Source organism: Uranotaenia lowii, chromosome 3, assembly GCF_029784155.1.
Source record: "Uranotaenia lowii strain MFRU-FL chromosome 3, ASM2978415v1, whole genome shotgun sequence".
Lineage (NCBI taxonomy): Eukaryota > Metazoa > Arthropoda > Insecta > Diptera > Culicidae > Uranotaenia > Uranotaenia lowii.
Genome location: NC_073693.1, coordinates 266,732,697 through 266,755,073, shown reverse-complemented (window position 1 = coordinate 266,755,073; position 22,377 = coordinate 266,732,697). Strand labels below are relative to the sequence as shown.

Sequence of the window (22,377 nt, the reverse complement as noted above, 5' to 3'; positions counted from 1 at the left end):
TCTTCTGGGCAGGGCCGTAGGAAGAACCGATTCATGGGGAGGGTTTTGGTGACTGTTTTTTACCTATAATTTTTTGCCCAACAATGCACGAATAAAAAATAAAATTAAAACAAATTATGTTTGTAACTATATGACAATTGATTTTTGAATACTTTGACATAAAAAGTTAAAACCTAAAAAGTGAGCTTAATTCGATTTTATTGATGGTTAAAATATTGGAATTTGTTTAGTACTCTAGTAGATCAATCTTAGTTGATTTGGACATAAAATAAGTTTTTTTAGGAGTCTCCCATTTCTTAAAAAAAACTTATTCTATACTCAAATCAAATCAATCCAATCTTCCAAACTATGTAGCAAATTCAACTATTTTAACCTTTGATGAAGTTAAACAATTTTTTTTAAGAATCAAGAGTCATCATTAGATATTCGGATCAAAATTTCTCTTGATGCAAACTTTAACCAAATTAATGATTTTAGTATGCTCCATTGAAAAGCATAATTTATATGTTTTGAATCCAATAATGAAACCTCATTCTAAAAAATTTCCTACAAATCTTCCCGTTACTCAAATATTCATATTGAACTAACAGATTTTTGTCTATTGGTTTCTGAAACAAAAAATGCAGATTTTTGGTGTCCTCAATAAGTTAATAATCCGAAGCAATACACTGGGAAAATATAGAACTTTGTGCAGATTTTTTAGGTGAAGATGTTTCTTTAATAGCAAATATTTCTCATAAAGAATCAATTCCATAAAAAAATCCTGCGGATGTGTTTTTTTGAATAAAATTTTGGTTTTTTTTTTTGGATGAAACACAAAACTCAAATTCCACCTTTTATGTGTGTGATTTTCATCAAATTGTGTTTAAAAAATTTAAATTTAGAAATTGAATTGACAAGCTATCTTAACATAGGGTTGCCATCCGTCCCGCGTCTCGCTTTTTTGTTGAATGTCCCGTTGTCCCGCTTTTTCCTCAAAATGTCCCGCTTTTTTTCTTGGAAAACTTTAACAAAGTTAACTGATTAAATCTGGAAAATATCAAACTTTAGTCTCAATTTGAATTCTGTGAGGAACAGAAATACTTTCAAGTAGCGGAGATGAGGGCATAACGAGCACCCAGGGCATAATGAACATTCCTTATTTCTACATAAGTACGTATTTTTTTAAACAAATTTTCAAAAGGATTTGTTGCGTAGTATCCATAGTATTAATTTTTCATCAAAAAAGAAATATCCTTCTCATCTTTACAGAAATATTAAATAATAACCAGCTAGGTTCTCAAGTGATGAAAATATTATATTTTTTGAGCACCACCAAATAAGCTTTTATGACCTTTAAATCATTTTGATCTGAAATGTACGCACTGCAACATGATCTACACATTGTTTCTCAATTTTCAACATCATAAAATTTTGTATTTTTCACTTCAATCAATTTTAAAACGCTTTTTTACTTTAATTTGTTCACTAGAGGCGAACAGAGCACTTTCAATGAAGGCATAATGAGCATTTTCTGCCGGAGAATCTAGCAGCGAATTACACTCGCTGAAGTCAACTGAATAATAGAGCTACAGCTTGGCTTGTTTCGTCTGTCGATTTGGCCTATTGGTAAGGTGTCGGAGAGGTAATCAGTAGACTCGAGTTCGATTCCTGTTCGAGGGGATTTTTTTTTGCACATACCATTCATGATTTATTTTTTTTTAAGGCTAATAGCATCATCCGTCAAACAAAACACCAGAAACATAATGAATGAGAATGTGTTCATTCTTTGAATTCTACAAACAGATCTAGATTATTTTGTTATTGCTTTGCTTGATGAATCTACGCCTCATCGTTTAGTGCAATCATGATCATGAATGAAAAATGAAAAATAAATCACCTCGACCAGGAATCGAACTCGAGCCTACTGATTACCTCTCCGACATCTTACCAATAGGCCAAATCGTCAGACGATACAAGTCAAGCTGTAGCTCTATTACTCAGTTGACTTCATCGAGTCGAATTTGCTGCTAGAATTCCCAGCAGAAAACGCTCATTATGCCTTCATTAATGATGCTCATACTGCCTCGGGGGGTTTCTCATTATGCCTCTACAGTGACTGGTTTTCAGCTTTCGGCAAAAATTTTTAAAATGCATTTTTAAACGTTTTTATCTACTTTCCAAGTTCCATCCAATTAGGCAATAGACTATTTGAGAGTCTGAACACGAAACAATGATGTAATTCACATATTACAGCTGTTCTATGGTTAAATAAGCGTTGTCCTTAAGGTGGCTATTATGCCCCCATCTCCCCTACGTCTTTTTTCTAAAAATAAGCATCATTTTTCATAGTTTATTACAGACAATACTGAATAACTCTAAAGCTCTAAGCATTACAGCAAGATTCTGATTAAGTTAAGTGTTCAGTGTACGAAGAAAATATTGTTTAAGTTTCTTCCAAATAATTATAGATTAAAGAATTGAAGAGATTTTTTTTCGCCGGAATCTTAGTTGAATGGCCTTATATTGTACACTAACTTTTTCGACTCAATTGTTCAAAGTATATAAAGGTGGAAGTTTTCTGGAGTTTTCAAATTTTTAAACAAATCACCAAACAAACTAATTTTTATATTAATTACATAAAGGATTTTTGTGCGGTATCAGATCCGCCGTTTACATGTACGACTTGAAATATTTTCTCTCAAAAAACGTGTTAATTCGCTAGAACCGTGGAAAATAACGGTGCATATGGCACAATCCGTGTAAATGGAAGTCATGTATGTAAGAAAAAATGAGCAAAATCAATCTGCGTTAAAAAAAAACCTTAGTGTACTTCCTATGAACAACTTTGGTTGATGATAATCGTATAAGTTGGGCTACACAATTAAACTTTTTTAAGATTTTCTTGAACGTCCCGCTTTTTTCGGCTGTGTCCCGCTTTTTTTTCGTAAAGTGTCCCGCTTTTTTCTGAAAGTATCTGGCAAGCCTAGCTTAACACATTAAGGATGGCAATGAAATCTATGACGAAAAACACCGAAATTCAGCAGAATCTCAGAAACCCCTGGACTAAATTAAGCATTTTTAAGTTACGGCTAATGTTGTGTTCAATTTTGTCGAATAAAGTTTAACACTTAAATTCAGTGCATTCGAGTTATACTTCGAAGTGTAGCACACTTTTGGCAAGCGAAAAGCGAGATCTCTCGTCTCGTTTTGAATCTGCATTCTAAATCTGAATTCTGAACCTGAATTCAGAAATTGCGCTTTGGATCTGTATTCGAATTTCCATACGATTTCTGAAATGTACGAAAAAATACGATTTCCGAATCTTATTCCAGATCAGAATTTTATGAGCCAAGTTTTAGAGCCCTCGTTTATGAATCTATTATTTAGATTCTGCAGTACAGATTTAATCTAAATTCACTATTTGAATTATTTATTTTTAATCTGTATCGTGAATCCGAATTAAAATATGAATTTAGAAAGATCTGATTCTGAGTTTTAAATTTTTGATTGCCTTTTCGAAACTTTAAGTTTTTGAATTTTGTGTAAGAATTGAGTTTAAAAACTTCGAATTTTAACATAAAACAATTTTTTTCTTTTTTCATATTCGGGTAATCAAAATATTGGAAATACATATGATCTCGAAAACCATGAATCAAATTTAATATGAAATGCAAAACCAAATTTGAACCAGGATTTAAAGGCAGCTTTTCATATCTAATTTCTGGGATGAATAAACCCAAGAGGCTTAAATCCCAAATAAAACTTTTTTTTTGTTTATTTGTGACAATTTACCAACGCTTTGACATTCGTGTCAAACAAAATAACACAATGAAAACATTATTTCTTATGATTTTTCGAACTAAATATCAAGAATACTGAACTGGATACAGAATCCGAAATACGAAAATAGGAATTCAAATTTGGTTATGGGACTTATGGAATCAGAACCTCCGAAATGGGTTTGATTTAATTCAAAATTTAATATTCTAACCTGAATTTCGAAGAACAAGTGAGAAAATTTAAAAAAAAAGAGCCAAATTTTGGTTTTGGGATGGGTTTTTGAGGTTTTGGCATTAATTTATAGTCTAGATTATTACTCTTGCTTAACCTTCTCTAATATCATAATTTGGTTCTTAATTTAAAATTTTGAGTGTAATGTAGAATGACTCGCTTGCTGTTTTGGATCTTCATGGGTGGGATTTAACCCCCAAAACCCCCCCCCCCCCCCCCCCCCCCCCCCGTTCCTACGGCCATGCTTCTGGGCAATATACAGTCAAATTTGGAAATTATTCAAAATCAAGAAGAAACAACTCGAAAAATGGTTTTTTTCGATACACATAAGCCAGTTTATTTGGATAAATTATGCTAAAAAATTGTTTTGAACGCAAAATACATAATTGTGATCACACAATTTGATTTTATCTTTATTTAGCATATAAAGTGAAAACAGTCGGACAAAATCTAGGCAATCTGGCAACCTTAGTGAGTCCAATCAAATTGAAAATTCAATTTTCGGGACCAAGGACTTTACCCGAATTTCATTCACCAATTTCTTTTGTGAAAAATTTTTGATAGTGAATTTTGAGTGGAGTCTTAAAATATCTATCAACAAGTGAGAAATTTTTTGTAGTAGAATTGTGGACCTGGGATAAAATTTTGAGGTTTTGGACTTAGTTTTGAGTCGAGATTGTAACTTTTGATTTATCTTCCACCTATTCAGTCTTTCATCAAAATTTGATTAAAAATTTAAAGGCTTGAGTTTAGAAAAGAACAATTGCTTAACATTTTTGGACCCTCATGGGGGGGGGGGGGGAGGGGAGGAGGGCGTGTAATCCACATCTAGAAGCATTTTCATTACATACATTTTCATCACATACCAAATATTTGTTCAGCAAGGGTCAACTACTCTGAAGTGAAGATATACCCGATCAGAAGAGAAAAACTAAATTATATCAAGATGAGATATTTTGATATTCAATTTTTTCCTATCTGGATGAGTTATAATTTAGTACTCGTAGGATGTTAAAATATCTCAAATTATATAAAAAAATCTATACGATCATAGCTAAATTATATCAGTTTTTGATATGCTCCTATCAAGATTATATCTCGTTCAGATAGCATAGTTTGATACTGGGCAGAACAAAACCTACCACAATTATAACTTGTCAAGATATGAGTGCTTCGAGAAAATTTTCTAGTGGAATGTCAATAAATCACATTATTTGCTAAAACCATGCCCCAGTTTTGGTTTCCCAAAGCTTGGATTCAATTTTATGAATCTGTTGAGCGAAACTCATAAACGCACGGTTTAGGCCATTGACTTTGATGTCCGTGTTTCAGAAAAAGTTGTACGTATATCAAAATAAGATATAATCATTTTATTTTAGGACTATCCGAAAAAAGTCTTGATCATTGAAAATGAGCTCAACCCCATTCAAATCTGTCAATCAGAATAAAATATAATTCAGATTGGAGAAACTTAAAATCGAAAATTTGTAGTACTTAATCATAACTGAATCAGATGTAAATATCTTGGTGAGATACGCTTGAGTTATTATTTTGATATGCTCTCCTGATCGGGTCAGGAGAGCATATCAAAATAATAACTCAAACGTATCTCACCAAGATATTTACATCTGATTCAGTTATAATTAAGTACTCAAAATTTTTGATTTTAAGTTTCTCCAATATGAATTATATCTTATTCTGATTGATAGACTTGAATGGGGTTGGGCTCATTTTCAATGATAAAGATTTTTTTCGGATTGTCCTAAAATAAAACGATTATATCTTATTTTGATATACGTACCACTTTTTCTGAAACACGGACATCGAAGTCAACGGCTCAAATCTTGCATTAACGAGTTTCGCTCAACAGATTTATAAAATTGAATCAAATTTTTGGGAAACCAAAAATGGGGCATGGTTTTATCAAATAATGTGGTTTATTGACCTTCCACTAGAAAATTTTCTCGAAGCACTCATATCTTGACAAGTTATAATTTTGATATAATTTGTTCTGTCCAATATCAAACTATGCTATCTGAACGAGATATAATCTTGATAGGAGCATATCAAAAACTGATATAATTTAGCTATGATCGTATAGATTTTTTGATATAATTTGAGATATTTTAACATCCTACGAGTACTGAATTATAACTCATTTAGATAGAAAAAAATAAGTATCAAAGTATCTCAATTTGATATAATTTTGTTTTTCCCTCCTGATCCGGAAACCATGCCCCATTTTGGGTTTCCCCAAAATTTAATTCAATTTTATGAATCTGTTGAGCGAAACTCGTTAATGCAAGGTTTGAGCCGTTGACTTCGATGTCCGTGTTTCAGAAAAAGTTGAACGTATATCAAAATAAGATATAATCATTTTATTTTAGCCCAATCCGAAAAAAATCTTGATCAATAAATATGAGCTCAACCCCATTCAATTTTGTCAATCAGAATAAGATATAATTCAGATTGGAGAAACTTAACATCGAAAATTTGGAGTACTTAATTATAACTGAATCATATGTAAATATCTTGGTGAGATACGTTTGAGTTATTATTTTGATATGCTCTCCTGATCGGGTAGGTAGAAATGACTCTACCGCTACGCATTAGCGTGGACATCATTTTCACTGATAAGGCCGATAAGCTAATTAACAAACTTAACTAACGGTGAATAAATTCTTCATAATTGTATGCGATTTCCGTATTCTAAACAACTGAAGAAAATATGATATGCACTAAACCACCGTAACTTAGCCTTACGCGAAAAGCTTGATTTATTTGATCATTGTTATTAGCTCATTCATCAGGTTGACTACACCAGACGACCAAATAAATGGCTCCCGCTTAGAGAACACGAACCAGACCGGTACATAACTCACTTCGGGTGCTGGTCCTTTATTCACGCTTACGACATGACGATAACAGCATCAATCTGTTAACTCCAGCTTGGAATGCTTTGGATTGTTGGAGTAACCGACAACAAAACAACGCATACGATTTTTGTAAGGATCTCTTGTTGGGGTATTGTTCGACAGTATTGTGCGTGTATGTGGAAAAAAAAAACGTTGGAAAAAACAAAGCATTTCTGTTCAAATGACTTGTTTCGCAATGTTGGCTACTTACGAGCTAGTGCATCAGCAATCGAGTATAGCGAATAGTAGTTATCCATTCATCCTTCTGCTCCAGGAAGCTCAATATCTATGTCTGGTTTTATTCCCACATGTTTAATTTTCTCACAGGTTTGTTACACCATCCTTTGTTTGTTTTTCCCGTCGTCGTTTGCGTCGTTCAGTGTCGTCGTGCCCTGAATGGAACAACACATCGTTTTCCAGCTCGTATGCTCGTTGATTGTTCTGTCGTTGCACTTTTAGCACTCACAATAAATAAAACCATCCTCCGAGGTAAGGTGTAAATGACTCTTTGGCAGCAGTCTAACCAGGCGTAGGGCCTCTTGTGGTAAAACGTGTGCCACGAAACTACCACGAGCACAGTTAACGACGCGTGGTGGTGTTAAAAAAGCGACACACGACTTAACAAATGATGACAGTTGCCGAGAGAGAGAGAGACACACTGAAAGCGCGCGCAAAAAATGCCCAACCACATGAAAAACCACACTACAAACCCACCCTGGCAAGCTCCAGCGATCCAGTAGATCCTTGCAGCAGTCCCACTCCCCCGAAAACCGAACACTCTTTAGGTTAAATCCTTCCGGCCACAGCACTCCAGTCAGCAACTAGCAGCAGATGCCGAGAACGCGCCCGGAAAAACGTGTGTGAAGCGCCCGACCGTCAAACCGAAACTGGGCCAACCGTTTGTCCCCGATGGGATCGTTTGCCTTTGCACCTTGTCTGCTGCTCCTTCGAAGAATATCCAACAAAGTACAACACCGCACCACTTTTCCGACACCTTCGTTTCCGTCTTCATCCAGTATCAGTGTGGCCTACAATCGCGGAAGGCACCTGACCCGTGCTAGTCAACGACGACGACGACGATGGCGCCATCGAGAGCGCGAAACCGGATGTGCTGCGTGCAACAAGTTCATCAGATGGCTTTGGCCCAACGTGCTACGTTCAATGGCAGTCCCCCAAACAACGAGAGGAGCCGAACACACGCATCCCACCAGCAGCAGCAGCCGAAGGCCGTGGTTCGGTTCGAGTGGAACGTGTGTAACAAAAGCTTTTCAGCTCGGGAAAACTTCGGAAAAACTGGTCGTGTTCAGAGGGGCTCGCCACAGAAAGCTTTGCTGTGCAGTGGTGCCAAGCTAGATTTGTAGAACAGAACTAATTTCATTTACAGATGAAAGCATTGGCTATTTCATTCTGAGTGGTTGTTGTTCAGTTGCAAATAAGTCTACAATATAAGCTGCACACTGCTCCTCCTCCTTTCCTTGAATTTTACTCAACAAAATCAGATGAATTTTGAAAAATATTGAATGAGAGAAGAATAATGAAAACTTTTAACTTATTTTCTTCATATGTATACTCATTTCAATATCCTTGCAACGTATACATCCCTTCATTTATACAACAACCAGCGAATCTATAATATTCACTGAGAGAGAAAAAAATGATAAAAAGAAATGATAAAAAGAAAATTGTCGTTTTTGTATACTACGTGGCAGTCTGGAAAAGCTCTTTGAAGATTTTTTTGTTTTACATGTCATTTTACAAATTAAAATAATACACACGTTGTTAAGAGATGAAGGTAGAATAAAGTTCTTCAATTCATCTTTTTTTTCTAGACTTCTGAATATCAGCGCTAGGCTCAAAACCATTTTTTATGGTTCTCATTTTGCATCTTCACGTTTGAAAAAGCAAACATTTGAGATGAGTTAGTTAATTATATCAATGAATTTCAAAATGATTGGAAAACTCTGATATTGTATTTTTTTACAGATATGTCCAACAGACAAATTATCAAACTTAACTAATGGTTATTATATTCTTCATTGGAGTATTTTACTAAAAAGTGATTTGATAATTTCATATTCATATATTCGATTTTGAAATATAACTCTCGTTGAAAATTCTAGTTTTGATTTTTAATTTCTCAATATAAAATATCAACACTTTGAGTTAAGTTGAGTTTAAAGTTATCAAAATCAGTTTCTGAAGTATGAAGCTTCTGAAACTTCATTTAAATTCATTTAGTCTTGAATTCAAGTTATCATGAAGGTTGCCGAACTCAGAGAAAAATCTGTAATTTCACAGAGCTTTAAGCAAATTGATGTAAATGTTTTCGGCGTTTTTAGTCTTCATAAGATGTTAAACGAGGTTTTATACTACATCCGACGTTTCGGCATAATTTATTTAGCCTTTTTCAAGGAATCTAGGAACCAAAGTATACATTAATTACAATCGGATTTTTTTTAGTTGAACATTGAAAATTTTTTATATAATGTAATTAACTTGGGTCGGAATGTTAAGGTTTTTGTTTCTTAATTTTTAAATGTGTCAATGATATTGTGATTGGGTGTACTTACAGTAATTTGTCATTTTAACTGTCCAGTATGTTTCTCGAATCTATTAAACTGTCCGATATTAAAATTTGTTTTCGTCCATTTGTCTGTGAATGTTTGGAAAAAACTTAGCATTCAAACTTGTATGCAATATGCTATGCTCCATGTTCTACTTACTGCCGGGGGGTTTTATAATCTATTGTGTGTGATGTTTACAAATAATAATGAAATTTAATTTGATAAAAAAAAAGAAAAAAAAAACTTTTGGTGTTTCTTGTTGTTTGTTTTGGTTAGCCACTATCACTGACTGTTGAATGTTGTGTGCTTTGATTGCCCATCTGTGTATTGGTGCGTTGGTGTATGTTTTTCATGGAGTTGAAGATGCCGGCGTAGATGATACTTAGCCCTTCAGTAACAGTCTTATTGACCGTGTTGCCATTTCTCGCGATGTGACACATTTCGAGAGTTTGAAGACCAGAGACGTACCTGTGGCGATCTATTATTTTTTTCCGTTCTAAGTTGAAAGAGTAATCCTTTTTAATACAGTGATGAAGAAGTGCAGTTTGTCCTTTTAGTTGTTTCATCCTTGTGTCGTGTTTATCTGCTTCTTCATTCCGTAGCTTTTCCAATGCTTTTTTGTTTGATTTATGGCCCCCAATCCTTTACTGAGAATCCATGATGGCAATTTTTGATTTATCATCAAGTTTCGGGGAAAGTCGTTCCACGCGACATATGACATTTTTGTCCACATTGATTTTTTGATGCAGCGGGTGGACTGAGCAAATTTTCATCACAGAATCTGTGTTACAGAACACAGAACTTTGAAATATTCACAGATTTCACAGATTTATTGCACATGTAATGGATTTACAAAATTTAAATTTTTTTTCTAATATGAAATTTTGATTTTTTTACTTTGAATAAGAACAGTATGATAAGATTGGTAATGTTAATTGATTTTTCGAAACTGAAATGTTAAAAATACCCAATCTATCATAAATTTTCAATTTAAATTAAAGAAAATAGCATCACAGAAAACTATCACAGAATTTTTAGGTAAAACCACAGATCAGTCAGATTTTTTATTCTAAAAAACACAAAAAATGTTTCAGCAACCTTGGTTATCATACAAAATTTTCCATTTTTATTGTACTGATACGAATGAAATCGTTACAAATTTACAACAAATCATTGAAGTGTGGAAGTTTGAACCGTTTTTTTTTGTAGGTTCATACACATTATTCTAAATTTTTTAAATGATTTTGAATTATTATAACAGATCATAAAATGAAGGATTAATTCATATAGTTTTTACTATTCAAACTTTCAGATGCAGACTATAAAACCTTAAACTGGATTATAACTTAATTTTTCAATATTATTGTGTGGATGAGCTCAAATCCAGTAGTGTCCGGAATAGTTTTGATGCACAAGGGCTTCACAACATAGACTTAATGGTTTTGGAAGATTTTTGCTTCCTATACTCGTTTTTTTTAACACAAACTGTCTTTTATTTTTAAATTGCGACCCAGAGATGAGTCTTGACTCAAACATTCAGTTAGCGAAACTTTTTTTTTTGTAGAGAAATGAATCCAACTGTGTAAGTTGAAATTTCAGGGACAAGACAGATGAAAATTGATGTTGAAAAATATGCGAAAAAAATTCGCCTTGTCTCCCGGTTGGACAATCCTACCGGGAGACAAGGCAACTATTTTTCGAATGTATTTCAACATCAGTTTTCATCTGTCTTACACAGTTGGATTCATTTCTCTACAAAAAAAAAACCTGTCTTTTATTGTTAGTTTTCTGGCGTTTAGTAATTGAAAACTAATCAGTCAAGAGTTGAATCGATCGATGATAACTGATTACTTCATCTAACACTAACCTACTTAACAATAACAACCAAATATTTTGAATCTATTTATGATCTTTTATTCTTTCAACGATACAGATTACAGGGAAGAATGTCGAAAAGTGGCAAATTCCCGAAAAAAACGATACAAATTTTGTCTTAATAGTTTTGTTCCGAAGATACAATGATTTGAAAAATAAATTTATCATTATCATTCTTTGTATAATGTCCTAAATTAAATTAATAATAATAAAAATAATTATCATTCTTTAAATAGATAACATATTAACAATTGCTAAGATCGCAAAAGAAAAGTTTGTTTAGTTAAGTATTTGATATTAAAAAAAATTGATCAATTTAACAACATTGGTGAAGGTTGAAAAGCATTTTCATTTGTGCATCAAAAATATTCAAGATTGATTTTGGTTTTAAATGTTTGCAAAATTCCCGTATTTATAAAACGGGAGAACAGACTTACTTTTATAATTATTTTGTCTAGAATTCACGTTAAATTACGTAAAGTTCGTAAAGTACGTCCATGTTCAAAAACAAGTTACTCCAAATATTCAAAACTAAATTAAGTCGTTAAAAAAAGTCGAACAAAGTTAGTCTTAAGTACCTATTTTTAAATTTTTGTAGCAATAATTTATGTAAAATTTAGTATAACATTTAAAATCTTATTAATTTTATTTTTTTTGTAAATTTGTTTTATTGTTGTTGTAAAGAATAGTAAAATTTAATTTTAACATGAATCTCTTAAAAGGAAATCTCTTTCCATTGAGATTCATGGTGTCAGTTAGTTTAATTAGTATAGTCACATTTCCCCGCATTAAACAACCTATTATTGCGTTCTCAGCATGAATTAAATTTTGCTCGCGTATAACTTTTTAATGCCTTTTGCTGCCAGACATGCTGAGAACAGTAGCGTCCATTACCAGGAGGCTCAATTGAGCCTTTTGGTGTGGGGGAGTGTGGTGGGCCGCTATATTTAAAATAAAAAAAAAAAAAAAAAGTGTATCTTCAGGACAATTGATCATTAAGTTAAAACCTTTTTCCTGGATCTATTTGATATTTAACACTTTTGTTAAAAAGTGCACAATTTTTTTCAATGAATATCTACCCTGTGTTTTCAAAAGTTACACCGGAAACAAGAGCTGATAGAAAAAATACAAATTTGCATTAACTTTTCATAAATAAGTCGAAACCAGTGTTTAAATTATTCACACCTCAGGAAATTGGTTTACTTGTGTTAAAATTGTTAATGTTGATTTTGAGTTCTTGATATGAATTTAAACCTGTATCGCAAAACACCAATTCCTTCATATCAACTTGAAATTAGAAATCTTGGGAAGGTTTCAAATTTCGAAGTCCTGATATTTTATATTTGATTTCTGTCTGAAATTTAAAACAGAATTTAATTCAATCGGATTTAAAATTGAAATTTTCATTTTTTGAAATTCATAATACAGGTTAACTTGAAGTTTCATAATTCATATTTATATGGCAAATAGAGGGTGAAATAAACTCGTGCAAGAGAATCTTTACTGTGATTCAGAATTTCGATTCTTATTTTGCAATCTTATCATGAATTCCATGTAAACGCAGTGGAAAAAGAACTGCATTCTAATTTTGTCTTCAGTTTCAGTTACGTTTTAGCTATTTATTCTAAATTGAAGTTTTATTCGAATATTTTGTCTTGATTTAGAATGGATGATTTTCCTTAGATTTTGAAAATATTTTGAAATGTAAAATGAAACCTAATGAGAAACTCTCCGTTGCCAGAAACTTCTTGTAAATGGATTTCATGCACCATCAATACTTTTTGAATATTTCTTTTGAAGTTGTTTTGTGCAATATTGGTGAGAGAAAGATTAGAAAGTTAGACCGACAATTAAAGTCAAACGTTTCTTAAGTGCCTACTGGAAAACTGATCAATCCCATGGAGAATTTGACTACAATTTGATTTTCTTATATAAAAGCAATCTAACATTTGAACACCAAAGGTCTTATTTCACTTCTTAGAACGACCTTTATCTGTAAAATCTATTATGCATGTTAAAATTTCTAAAAAATTAAAGAAAATTGCAAATTACTTTATTCCGTACAAATATAGTTGAAGGGTATTTTGTGATTTATTTTTTCTATCTGAGGAAATAAAAATGAAATTGCAAGGAAGGCAATAAATGTAAGACGTCAGAAATAAAAATATTTCAAGTATTTCAGTGTTATATCCATTTCCATCTCCCAATTTGACTTTTTCAACTTTGCTTTTAAAATAAAATGAAGAAGTTAAAGGCTCAGGATTTGAAGCAATAACAACATTTATTTCTATTTGTTCATGTAAATTCAAGCATATCGTGAAAATTAGTGACAATTCAAAAAAGTTGTCTCTACCAACTAGCTCAACTGTATAGTAGAAAATGGTCAAAAAATTCAAAGTCAACACTCTAAAGCTTAGTTCTTTTAGAAATGGGACACTTTCATTTGCTAATAGCTCGTTAACTAGTTATTGGATATTAAAAATTTTGACAGCATTTTGTTGCCTGTAAAAAGTACTATTCGACCTATTTTTTTCAAAATTTAAAATTTACTCGTTTTTGAGATATGTACGATGCAAGAGAAAAAGAAAAAAATAATTTTGCACAGTTTCCTTTAAAATTCGTCATTATCAAATTGATAGCTGACAAAACCGTTGATTATTCAAAGAATTACTGAGTTTTTGTGGTGGATAAGTATGCAAACACTGTCAATAATGTCCACAAAGTTCAAATCAAGTATTGGAGTGAAGCACATGATCGGCAACAACGGTTAAGGGTCATCAAGGAAGTCAAGTCTCATACCAGCCTTTTTAATTTTCAATAAACGAAAAACTAAGGGTAGATCGCTGAAATGTCCAAAACAATTTTCTCCGATAAGCTGAAAGTGTTGCCTAGTGATGACTCATTGAAACCCAACCTCAAACAACCATTTTTTGATAGTTCCAAAGCTCTTAAGCTGTTAAACCGGTACAAAAAAAAAACGTTAAAAAATGTGATCAAAAATAATCAAATTTGTTCATTTCGAAACAACTGTATATTCACTGAAATGCTTCCAGTTTCTTTTAAAAGAGAAGTATTGGACCGAAAAGTATCAGAAATTGAAGAAGGAAGGTGAAGCCACCTAAAATATAGATTTTACGAAGTATAAGTTGAAGAAACTGATCAATACCATGACTGAGAAAAGTGTGCGCCGGCCAATGGGAGATACCAAAAATAAAGTAGAAATTTCCTTAACAAAAAACAGTAAATATTTTTTTTCAAATTTTTTCATGAAAGATCATAACATTACCTTCATTTTCTTCATAGAAACTATTTCGTTCAAACGAATAGTTTTTGAGATACAGGCATTCGTAACTGTCCCATTTCTAAAAGAACTAAGCTTTAAGTAACTCAACATACTCCTTCCCCCCTAGGACCGCGCATGGATAGTGACCTTTAGACTATTTTGCTCGAGTTTTCTATGGTGTTGCCTACTTTTCCATGTTTATTAAGACATGTTTTGATTATAGGACAGGGCAGTGCTTTTTAACATATCGCAGTATGTGAAACTTTTGTGAATTTTGCTATTTTTGACAAAATTGACATATTTCTGATTCAGCTGATTCACGATATAAGTAGTATAGTTAAGCTTGCCAGATGGCCCGGTTTTATCCGGGTTTGCTCGGATATTTGATGCAAAATTTCGAGAAAGTCCGGTCCGGCCCGGTTGCCCGGATATCATGAAAAAAGTCCGTATATTGCCCGGATTTTGTCACAATTTTCACAAAAAAACCAAAAAAAAATCAAAGTTTTAAGTAAGTTTTAGCAAAATCGATTAACGGTATGGAAATTTTCAACGGTTGTTTCAAATAATTTCGCTGATTTACTTCTATAAATTTTTAAATATTTAAGTGTTCCAAAAAGTTTTTGGAAGTCTTCAATTACATTAATAAAATAGTAATTTCATTTTTTTTGCATTTTTTTCTTTGCTTTGTTATATAATAGCACCTAAATTTTGCCCGGTTTTTGCCCGGTTTATGGAATTAAAAAATTGAAATCCATGCCCGGATTTAGCCATTTTAGCCCGGAATTGCTAGGCCCGGATGGGAGTGGAAAAAATTCTGGCAACCTTAAGTATAGTGATTAAATACCTAATCGAAGCAATTAGAGATTTCCCATTGAAGCCCCATAAATAAATGTTCAAACGTACATTTCCATTGTTAATAAGGTGGAGCTCAAGCCGTAAAGTATTTTTTTCTTATTCACACTTAAAATATTTATTTTTTTTATTATGCATTGTGTCATCAGAAATATCTTTTTTAAAAGCTGTTCGGGTACATATGAGCCAAAACGCACAATCAAGTCATCGTAAATCTTCGAAAAAAAATCATAAAAGTTTATTTTAAATATCTAACTGGGGAACGACAAAATACACAATCTGTATTACCGAGAGTTTGCGTGTGTTTCCCTGGCCGCAAACATTGTCCGATTTTGTTGATTTTTAAGTACCGATAATTTTTTCTAGAATGATTTAATCTAGTAGCGTTGACGACAAAAAGCAGTGGCCATGTCCATAGAAACGGGGGGTGTTTTAGGGATTAAATCCCCCCATGAGGGTTAAAAATGATAAGCAAAAATGTTCTTCTTAGCTCCAAAATTCAAATTCATATTCAAATTTGATGAACGATTAAAGTGAATCAAAAGTAACAATCTCGACTCATAAAAACTAAAGCCAAAACCTCTAAATCTTATCCCAGGTTCACAATAATACTACAGTTTTTCAAAAAATTCCTCACTTGTTGATAAATATTTAAAGACTGTACTCGAAAACCGTTATCAAAAGTTATTCACAAAAGAAGTTGGTGGGTACATTCCTAAGTTCTGAATATCGAATTTTTAATAACATTATATGATTAAACTATCAAAAATTACAATTGCTTGATCACAATTATGTATATTGCGTGTGGCAAACAATTTTTTGAACAAATTTATCCAAATATACTGGCTGATGTGTTTCGATGAAAAAAAAACCAACTTTTTCGAATTTTTTTCATCTTGATTTTGAAGAATTACCAAATTTGGCTGGATATTGTCCAGATTTTAGGTTGAAATCTTTGGAATGAATAAGTGGTTCCTAGATAAAATTGCCCGGATTTGCCCTACCCGAAAAAGTGCGGAAAATATCTGGTTCGAATCATTTCTGATGTTCTGGTTCTAATTGTTTAAATAAAAATCATTGTTTGTTGCCTGTGATTGAATTGTGAAATCTGCTTCTGATTCGAATTTTGGTTTGGTATTTGAAGCTAAAATGACGTTTATTTTCATGTTCGAATCTCATCATTCCGAAATATTAAAACAAAACGTTAAAAATTACATACAATAAATATTTGATTTTGAAACTCTGGCTCTCAACTTTATGCTGAATTGAAACTTAAATAATGGTAATCCAGCATCAAAATATCAGAGTTCCATCATTCAAAATTTCATTTAGATTCACTAGTTGGATAAAGAATGAATTAGAAGAAAGAATCCACATAGAAAATCATCAGATTCAAAATTAAAACCAGATAATTCTGGTTGAGGATTCTGTTACACAGGTGAAAACTACTATTAGTAATAATATTTGACTTAATTTTCAAGATAGCGTTCTTTGAAAAAATCTTGATTTTATATATTTGTAGATACTTTTTTTTCTTGATATTTGATACATTCACACTCAAGTTTTTCTTTCAAATAAAGCCTTCAAGATCCCTCATATAGTTTTAAAACTTCTAAAAAACTTGACACTTTTTTGGACTTATTTTCGAAAGTACATAATTATTTTGAATTAATAATTTTTGATCTAAAGAAAATATATCCCGAATAATGGCATGAGGCAATACTTCCTTACGGCCCTGGCTGTGGCAATCTATATCTCCCCTAGTTTTGCTCTAATTGCTGTTTATTTTATTTGTTTATTAATATATGTATATGATAATTTTTGGATATTTAAAAAAACGGACAATTTATATAAGAAAGCTTGTATAGAGAAAATGGTAAAGTTTAAATGGAGAAAAAAACATAGCAACAGTGAGAGGACATAGGGAATTGCATGAAGGTAGAACTTCATTTGATTTTGAAGCCAAAAAATATTGAGAAACGTTTATAATTTTTGCCCCTAAATATTTGCAGCAAAATTACCCATCTTTTGAGTATATTTATTTTTGAAAAAAACGTTGAAAAATTCAATTGATTCTAAACAAAAAATTACTGTTATTGATGGTTTAAGCCTTTTGTGCTAATTGGCATTAAAACAATAATTTTGAAGATGTTTTGATACGTAAAACCATAGTGATCAAAATTACCCTGAAACATGAAATCTGGTTTTGTAACAAACATTTAGTTATAGCCCCCAATGTCGTTTGAATATTCTGCTATCAATGATCATTAGACTAGTTCACTTTTCGGCTTTTTTCGCTGATCACAACGCCACTTACAGGGTTTGATCCTCATTCATTTTTAAGTACTCTGGCCAAATTTGAGCTCATTTGAGTAACTTTCCAGCGTGCGCTAGGAGTTTTATTGAAAAAAGTCCATTTTTCTGGAAAATTTCCGAAGGTGCGTTCTAGCAAGCTGTTGTTAATATAAAATGATAATTTTTTAGTGCTCGGTGATTGGTATGACAAGCATTCGTATGGACCTGTTTTAGATAATTGACTAAATCAAACCGAAAAAAATTTAAAATTCATAAACTAACAACTTTTACAGAAAATTTACTTACAAGTTAAGAGCTTAAAATCAGTAGTAAATAGAAAAAAAAATATTTTCGATATGAAATTTTCATAAAAAGATAGCCTTATTTATAACCTTTAATTTGATATATAACACTTAATGATCGCAAGAGTGCTAGCAAAGTTATTCAAATATCTATGCAACAAATTTGATTTGATAAAATATTTTTGATTCAAGTTTGCTCCACACCAACTTGTGCACAAGAAAGGATATTTTATTCAATCAAGTACCCCACGACGGGGCCAGGAGTTAAAAAAAAGCGCGCGCTTTGATCAAGTTGTAAGCAAGTCCTCTTGATGCCACGTTTTGCAGGTTGCATGATGCTAAAACTTGAATGGAGACATCAATATGATTCAAAGAATTTGATGTGAATGTTTGAATATCTTTGCTTGTACTGTTGCGATAATTAAGTGTTATACATCAAATTAAAGGTTATAAATAAGGCTATCTTTTTATGAAAAGTTTATATCGAAAATATTTTTTTTCTATTTACTACTGATTTTAAGCTCTCAACTTGTAAGTAAATTTTCTGTAAAAGTTGGTAGTTTATGAATTTTTAAATTTTTTCGGTTTGATTTAGTCAATTATCTAAAACAGGTCCATACGAATGCTTGTCATACCAATCACCGAGCACTAAAAAATTATCATTTTATATTAACAACAGCTTGCTAGAACACATCTACGGAAATTTTCCAGAAAAATGGGTTTTTTTTAATAAAACTTCTAGCGCACGCTGGAAACTTACTCGAATGAGCTCAAATTCAGCCAGAGTTCTTGAAAATGAATGAGGATCCAACCCTGTAAGTGGCGTTGTGATCAGCGAAAAAAGCCGAAAAGTGAACTAGTCTAATGATCATGCTTTAAACTCCTTACCTCAGTAAGTATTTGAAAACTTTTTAGTCTTACAAAAAAGCAACCCCATCCAAAATATTCGAAAATAAATTAAAAAAAGTAATCAATGTTCCCCCAGTTTACGGTACTTTAAGTTGTTAAAAGTTTTGAGTAGTCTTACAATTGTACAATCACAAACCTTCTTACCTTTTTTCAACTGGTACATATGAAAAATACTCCCTTTTCTTGAATGTAATTCGTATATCTCTACCGTAAAAATGAACTTCATTCTGCTCCCACCGTTGAAAGCATAATATTTATACGAGCTCAACAAATGCTCGGCAGAGAAATGCTGATACAGACGAATGAACCAACCCAGAATGAATTGACTCATAATGAAATTATAAAAGTAGATTAAGTTCCGTCCCGCCATCCAGAAGGTTATAATGTTACCAGACACCCATCTGCAAATATTCACCTTCGGATTGAAACTAAAACGGGAAAGCAACAAACAACGAACGTTTGGGTCGATTTTGGTCCGAGACAGGTGTTAAGGTATCTAGCCCTGGTGGATTAAGAAGCTTGTCATGCGAAATAATTTTAAATTTTCCAAAAAAGACTAAATTGAATTTACAACTTCTGAAATCATCCGAAGCCAGGATCCAGAAACGGGGGGATTTATTGCACGGAACGGTTCTTCAGACGTACTGCTGTATTTGTAACTGAAATCCTTCATCTGAATCGTTAAAATTCAAATCGTTTGATTAAGGTTGATTGAATGTAACCAATCAATCTGATTTTTTGAAAGGTTGAATAATTTTTGTATGTTATTTCAAATTTTAGTCGTTGGTTTTCTCTAACATTATCAAAAAAAAAAAAAACATGTCTTCAAAAATTTAATTTTTTTTTCTCAGATTCTGAAAAAATTGAGTTATTTATTTTTATCACCCAATGGTCTCCAAGTCTTCGCTTCTCAGAGCATTCCGAAATTTATGCCCCGAGAAATCGATTTTGATCCTATCGATACAATGTTTACCACTTAGCAGCACCCTTTTTCTCTGGAAAGGTCCAAAGCAAAACAAAATAATAAATTCTAGAAAAATAATGTGCTGGCGACGAAAAAGTTGGCAGCCAATCCCAGTTTTTCCGTCTGGAGAGGATGCTAAACCAGTAGAAGTAATAAGTATTTTCCAGAGTATGTTTACTTTTTTGGCCATTAATATAGCCACGTTGTCGCCTGAATTCAATCGATGAATGTTATCCCTTATCCTTGAACAGGAGAGTGTTAAATATGATTAAGAAAGGTACTCACCAAATGCAGTCAATCAAACATGAATTGCGTTTTATTATGAATTTAGGACTTTGAAATTGAAGAATATTAAATAAAGACGACAAGACAGAAAGACAGAAAGACAGAAAGACAGAAAGACAGAAAGACAGAAAGACAGAAAGACAGAAAGACAGAAAGACAGAAAGACAGAAAGACAGAAAGACAGAAAGACAGAAAGACAGAAAGACAGAAAGACAGAAAGACAGAAAGACAGAAAGACAGAAAGACAGAAAGACAGAAAGACAGAAAGACAGAAAGACAGAAAGACAGAGAGACAGAAAGACAGAAAGCCAGAAAGACAGAAAGCCAGAAAGACAGAAAGACAGAAAGACAGAAAGACAGAAAGACAGAAAGACAGAAAGACAGAAAGACAGAAAGACAGAAAGACAGAAAGACAGAAAGACAGAAAGACAGAAAGACAGAAAGACAGAAAGACAGAAAGACAGAAAGACAGAAAGACAGAAAGACAGAAAGACAGAAAGACAAAAAGACAGAAAGACAGAAAGACAGAAAGACAGAAAGACAGACAGAAACACAGAAAGACCGAAAGACAGAAAGACAGAAAGACAGAAATACAGAAAGACAGAAAGACAGAAAGACAGAAAGACAGAAAGACAGAAAGACAGGAAGACAGAAAGACAGAAAGACAGAAAGACAGAAAGACAGAAAGACAGAAAGACAGAAAGACAGAAAGACCGAAAAACAGAAAGACAGAAAGACGGAAAGACAGAAAGACAGAAAGACAGAAAGACAGAAAGACAGAATGACAGAAAGACAGAAAGACAGAAAGACAGAAAGACAGAAAGACAGAAAGACAGAAAGACAGAAAGACAGAAAGACAGAAAGACAGAAAGACAGAAAGACAGAAAGACAGAAAGACAGAAAGACAGAAAGACAGAAAGACAGAAAGACAGAAAGACAGAAAGACAGAAAGACAGAAAGACAGAAAGACAGAAAGACAGAAAGACAGAAAGACAGAAAGACAGAAAGACAGAAAGACAAAAAGACAGAAAGACAGACAGACAGAAAGACAGAAAGACTGAAAGACAGAAAGACAGAAAGACAGAAAGACAGAAAGACAGAAAGACAGAAAGACAGAAAGACAGAAAGACAGGAAGACAGAAAGACAGAAAGACAGAAAGACAGAAAGACAGAAAGACAGAAAGACAGAAAGACAGAAAGACAGAAAGACAGAAAGACAGAAAGACAGAAAGACAGAAAGACAGAAAGACAGAAAGACAGAAAGACAGAAAGAAAGAAAGACAGAAAGACAGAAAGACAGAAAGACAGATAGACAGAAAGACAGAATAACAGAAAGACAGAAAGACAGAAAGACAGAAAAACTGAAAGACAGAAAGACAGAAAGACAGAAAGACAGAGAGACAGAAAGACAGAGAGACAGAAAGACAGAAAGACAGAAAGACAGAAAGACAGAAAGACAGAAAGACAGAAAGACGAAAAGACGGAAAGAAAAAAATATGGAAAGACGAAAAGACGAAAAAAAAACGGAAAGACGAAAAGACGGAAAGATGAAAAATGGAAAAACGGGATGGCGGAAAAATAGAAAAATGGAAAGACGGAAAGAGTGAAAGACAGAAAGACGGAAAGACGGGAAGACGGAAAGACGGATAGACGGAAAGACGGAAAGACGGAAAGACGGAAAGACGGAAAGACGGAAAGACGGAAAGACGGAAAGACGGAAAGACAGAAAGACGGAAAGACGGATAGACGGAAAGACGAAAAGACGGATAGACGGAAAGACGGACAGACAGAAAGACGGAAAGACAGAAATACGAAAAGACTGAGAGACGGAAAGACGGAAAGACAGAAAGACGGAAAGACGGAAAGACGGAAATACGGAAAGACGGAAAGACGGAAGACGGAAAGACGGAAAGACGGAAAAACGCAAAAACGGAAAGACGGAAGGACGGAAAGACGGGAAGGCGGAAAAGTGGAAAGACGGAAAGACAGAAAGACAGAAAGACAGAAAGACAGAAAGACAGAAAGACAGAAAGACAGAGAGACAGAAAGACAGAAAGACAGAAAGACAGAAAGACAGAAAGACAGAAAGACAGAAAGACAGAAAGACAGAAAGACAGAAAGACAGAAAGACAGAAAGACA

General features: G+C 33.1%; 1 protein-coding gene across 1 annotated transcript in view; it reads right to left on the bottom strand.

Moving 5' to 3' along the window:
• The window catches only part of LOC129758177 (probable serine/threonine-protein kinase DDB_G0282963), a 425,584-nt gene extending 417,583 nt beyond the window's left edge, over positions 1-8,001 (bottom strand). Inside the window, exon 1 of the mRNA XM_055755638.1 lies at positions 7,120-8,001. The gene's annotated coding sequence lies outside the window, so the exon portion shown is untranslated. The remainder of the gene's footprint in view (positions 1-7,119) is intronic.
• Between the last annotated feature and the right edge of the window lie 14,376 nt (positions 8,002-22,377).